Genomic DNA, 6,000 nt, shown 5'->3' on the forward strand with positions numbered 1-6,000 from the left:
ATTAACTAAATTAAACCCCAATAAATATGATGACTGATTTGATACATTTATTATTTAATCAAGATGTATTCCATGGGCCTCAGTGTTTATATATCAGTGACCAGTTACCTGAACAAACTTCAAGTTATATCTAATGTCACTGATCTCACTGCAGTCCCTGAATCATACTTGACTGTAGTACTTGATCACATCCAGTCTTCTGGGTTAAATAATATGTAATTAGGCTTGAATATTAGCCTTTCAAGAGTTGACAGGGAAATGAAATCGCATTAGACTTCTAACCCCTACAACTTTAGTATGGGACATCTGTCCTGTACGAACAGACACACAAATGTGTGATTACTAACTACTAACATCAAATTAATCTAATAATCCGAAGGAGGAGTATCGGTGTTCGTCTGTTCTAAATAGGACTTCGACCCGTGAGCAGCCCCCTGGGGAATTATGTCGGAAAATCCGACACCATTTAATATATCATACAGATAATTGCTGCTGTATTACCAACAAGTAACCCATAGAAAACGTAACTTGTAGTGGAATTACCGTCTATAGAAAACGGGATATCATCACCACATACTATTATATTCTCCACCTATTATGGTGGGAATTATTCTTAAATACATTAGTCTTTGGACTTTACCATCATAAAAACATCTTATATAAATTAACTTAATTATCAATATTAAAGTAGAGTAAATGTGACCCTTCTATCACTTTCTGAAATCTGGACAATGTAAGCCAGGCGTCAGGGAGGAAGGAGGGCAGCCATTGTTGATACTAGACCAGAGGCTCACACGGGAGCAAATTCGGCTCCTGTTAATTTTACTTGGACGTAGTGTTATGGAAACCAAAGGTGTACCATTATCACATGCTGTCAACAAATTCAAGTTAAGTGTTCTTTCCGAAACCCATGTACCTTTCATTTATGGCCATTAATGTCATTATATAGGGTGTCCCGGTTAGAGCACGACATAGCCTCAAACTAAAGGTAATTAAGCCAGGTCTTTATTGTTCCATGTATAGTGTTTTCTCTGATATAGCTTGTCATATATAGGATTCTGGCTTCACAGCTAGCGCACTTTTGACAGGTCAAGACGAGGAAGCAAGATTTTGTGCACCAGTTACTGGGTGATGGAAGCTACCTCAAAGAGGATAATTTGGTGTCTACACCCTAGTTATACCTGGTGGACTAACCTGCTGTACTATAAGATAAGGAACCTTTTCAATGTATGTAGTCTAATTCTGTAGTTTGATTGGCTGCAGATATATATAAACTAATAAACCCCCCCTAATGTGTAGAGGATCGATTTGTGAGATTATGAGATTATTGCAGAAATACAGTCCACTTATCATTATACAAATTGCTATCGAAGTATATAAATTAACGTAAATATGAATTCATATAAATTAAATAAATCTAAATCTCACAGGTCGGTTCCCACATTTGTGTACTCTGGCCCTCCACACAGTGACAAGCTTAGTTCATACCCAGTCGTGGTCTTGTTTTCGACCGCCGGCCTCTCGGGAGTGGCTTTATCCTCTTTAATGCACTTTATCAGTAACTTTGTGCTCCTCCTAGTTGCACTGTGAGTAGAATATGGTCTCATGCAGCTATATGGTCTGTCTGGTATGTCATACTCATAAAAAATTAAGTCTTAGTTTTTCAGTTTATTTTTAGCTTATCATGCCCGAAACGCTGTGCATATTAGTGGCTTTAGGTTTAATATATACTTGCTGTATCTAGATATCCAACATTCTTTTTGTATCCCATTGTGTATGTATTTTTCCTAAATAAAAATATTATTAAAAAGACCTGGACATCTTCACCACAGATTCCAGTACACAGAAGCCTCCTCCTGGCCCTCGCAATATAATGCTGCGTAAATATTTGCGTTCACTGAAAGGGAATCAAGCCAATATCATCGACAGAGATGGGGCAATAAAACTTACGCACATAATAAAATGTCCTCAAGATTGTGGTGGAGGTAGTTTTAAATATAGATATGACAGAGCCCAATAGACTCAATAATTCTTTACACCAGTTGATTTACATGTGAGAGGCTGGACCAAAGAGCAAAAGTTCAACCCCCGCAAGCACAACTAGGTAAGTACATATACAAATACAAATAGTAACTCTAGCTAAATTTGCAAAATTTGTAATGGTAAGAAACTGCAAAGTGTAGCTTTACTAGGCTACAAAAGTATCCCTTAGGATACACGTTTTAGCTTTACTAGGCTTCAGAACTATCCCTTAGGATGCAAATTGTAGCTTCACAAGGCTATAGCACTATTTCTTAGGATGTAAATTGTAGCTTCACTAGGCTACAGCATTAATCCTTTGAATGCAAATTGAGCAACCTGTCCTCCGTAATAGTACATAGAATTTTGACAGATATATCCCCAACGATCAAAATATTATGTACTGTAAATCACAATGGCTCGCAAAATTGATCTGCTGCCCCGTTTTCTACTTGCGGGTCCTCGGTTAGGCAATTTAATACATCATTTTTGTAATGACGTAACAACTCGAGATGACGGGCTGATCAATTACGTTACTATAATTCACTTGCTGGAAGAGCCCTAGCAAATCAATTAGTTGCTCAACTAAATACTGAAAGAATTAACTTTAAGGAAGCATGTAAAGCATCACATAAAACCTCCCACACATGTATACATAATGGTCTCCCTGCCCAGCCAACAAACTTAATAGGCGGTCCTTGACAATTAATGTTTTATTTTGTGTTGCGCACCAACTTTGCAACTTGTAAAATTCGGCGATAAATCTTCTCCTAGGAGATGTACTAAGTCATTCTTTGAGTATATTCATCGTTATTAGATTCACGTTTCTACCGGATGACGTGGACAATAAAAGATCCATTTATTTGAACATTCTTGCAAAGCCATTAACACGCATAGCGTTCCGTTTAATTTAACATATCAGTTAAGATGAAAAGGTACATTGTAGCAAGGTTTTATATCAACACATAACTACAATATAAATTGACAGAGGTGGAAACTCTGGTAAAGATATATCTCTTAAGTACTTATATTGGGGAAGTGGGTAGTACAAGATACAGTATGAGTTTGAAGCACAAGGTAAGAAACTATGAGGATGAAGTTAGGTACTTTTTTTATATTTTGAATACGGCATAGATTGGACAATTGTTTAATTCATCAGGAAGTGAGTTCCAAAGACTGGGTCCTTTTGTTTGCATGGCGTGTTTACACAGACTTAATTTGACTCAGGGTATATCAAAGAGATATTTAGTTCTGGTGTGGTGCTCATGGGTTCTATTACACCTATTAAGGAAAAGTTTCAGATCAAGATTAGTATTTAGGAACAAGGTTTTGAACATGTAAATGGCACATGAGAATGTGTGGAGTGTATGTTTAGCATGTTAAGGACCTTAAAAAGAAGGGCTATGTGTTTTCTGAAGTCAGAGTTTGTCATAGTTCTAATAGCAGATTTTTCCTGAGTGATGATGGGCTTGAGGTCATTTGCAGTGGTTGAACCCCATGGACAGATACCGTATGCAAGATAGGGATAGATTAGTAGTAGTAAGTCTCCATCAGTCTTAGGAGACAATGGAGTTGCGTTCTGGTTATCGGTCTGGAGTGACCACTCCAGGGCGGAAAGCCAGGGTAGGAAGCTGTCACCCATGCAGCAGCTCCCCCCCCCTCTCTCCACAGTGCCGAAAGTCTCCAATGGAAAGACAAACGCTAATACGACTGGTTCTATCGCCGTCACAGGAACTGTCTGAACTAAGTTGAAGGCAATAACGAACTGCCCTAGGGGCTCCAGCTCCGAAGTTTACCTCGAAGTTGGTAAAAGAAGCCACAGGCACTCCAAACCCAGAGACCGCCGTGGTCGGGACCAGAGAAGAATGACCCCAGCCTCCTGAAGCAGAGTTTGGGTCGCACGAGACCCAAGGGGTGGACGTCCGAGTCCCTCACCTACGGATTTCAGACAGAGATCGTCACAGCCCCCTTTCACCCGAGGACAGCTTCCTTCATGACCCGCAGAAGGAAGAGTAATAATTATTTATTGCAATTATTATTGTAATTAGTATTATAATAATAATACAATCAATTAATAACTAACTCTTCCTTCTGCTGGGTCATGAAGGAAGCCGGCTGGGTCGTGAAGATTAGCTCGTAGCATAATGAGAGGAGAGCAGAGTGGAGAATATAATATCTGATTTTAAAAAGCATACCGACCCTTTTTTAAACTTGTTTGGCTATGTGTTGTATGTGTGTGCTGAAGTTCAGTCTCTTATCTATGTATTGGGCAAGGAACTTTCCCTCATTTTTATTGTTGTTAACACTGTCTATCTGAAGTTGAATTTGATTTACTACCAAATAAAATGTAGCACGTCTTTTTATCTTTAGTGTGAGTTTGTTGGTTGGACTCGTTTTTAATTCATTATTGACAATATTATTTGTGTGTGGGGTTGGGGTCAGAATAGGTGAAGGTAGTATCCTCAACAAATAGTATACGTTTAAGAATGTTAGAAACATTTGGCAAATCATTCATGTATATAGAAATAGGAAAGGTCCTTAGATGCTGCCCTGTGGCACTCCTGCTGTTAATGGTAGAGTGGTTATCTTGAGATCTTGAGGTTATCTTGAGATGATTTCGGGGCTTTAGTGTCCCCGCGGCCCGGTCCTCAACCAGGCCTCCACCCCCAGGAAGCAGCCCGTGACAGCTGACTAACACCCAGGTACCTATTTTACTGCTAGGTAACAGGGGCATAGGGTGAAAGAAACTCTGCCCATTGTTTCTCGCCGGCGCCCGGGATCGAACCCGGGACCACAGAATCACAAGTCCAGTGTGCTGTCCGCTCGGCCGACCGGCTCCCTGGAGGGAGTGGGGGAGGTTCTGTTATTGATGGCTATATAATGGTGTCTGTCACTGAAATAGGAACGAATATAGTCCAGAGCAAGGCTTTGGATACCATAGTGGTGAAGTTTAAGTAAGAGGTAATTATAGTTTACAATATCCAAGGCCGTTCTCAGGTCAATGAAGAGGCCAATTGGGAACTCATTTTTGTCAAGGGCTGTGTAGATTATATTAAGCAGGAGAATAATGGCATCATTGGTACTCTTTTGGTAAAGGAAGCCAAATTGGCAGGGACTTAATATGTAGAGTTTTACAAATTAGGAACAGAGCTGTTTGTAAATAATTTTTTCAAATATATTTGAAAGTATAGGTATATTTGATATTGGTCTGTAATTATTTATGTCAGCTGTCTCGCATCCTTTATGAACTGGCGTCACTCTTGCTTTTTTAAGGATATCAGGAAAAGTATGACACTACAGATTTGTTGAATAGCATAACTATGGGTAGTGCAAAAGCAGGGGCAGCACTCTTATATATTATAGACGGGATTTCATTACTATTCCCAGCTTTGGTTTTAAGCGATTGAATTATGAACATAATGTCTGGGCGGATTGGTAAAAGGAGTAGAGAGTTAGGATAGCGGTCAGTGACATATGTAGTAACATGTTTCTGGGTATCCGGGATTTTCTGGCAAGGTTAGCACCAGTTGATGAATAGAACCTGTTGAATTCCGTTGGCATTTCTAAGTCTGTTGCAAGTGTGTAACCATCCTTGGAGAGTTTTATCTTCTTGTTTTGTGTTTGTTGTTTAGATCCTAGGATGTTAGAGATGGCTTTCCATGTGCCTTTCATATTTCCTTTTGTTTCTTTAAATCTATTCTCATAAAAGGAAACTTTGGCTCTTCGTATTATATTGGTAAGCATTGATGAGTATCACTTTACGTCTTCTATTGTAACTAGTGTTACGGTGCCCTCTCCTATCTCTTTCGTTTGCCTGCTTTAAGAGTCATATCAGCTCTCCCTACTGATTCTCTGAGGTTCAGGGAGTCTAATGATATATGTGGCGACCAGACCGACTGCCAGTAAAGGGAGGGAAGTTACATTATAAGTTGTAAATAAAGGGAAATGGCACCCTGATAAAAATGAAACAGTATCCCTACG

The sequence above is a fragment of the Procambarus clarkii genome, chromosome 58 (assembly GCF_040958095.1).
Source record: "Procambarus clarkii isolate CNS0578487 chromosome 58, FALCON_Pclarkii_2.0, whole genome shotgun sequence".
In the NCBI taxonomy this organism is placed as follows: Eukaryota; Metazoa; Arthropoda; class Malacostraca; order Decapoda; family Cambaridae; genus Procambarus; species Procambarus clarkii.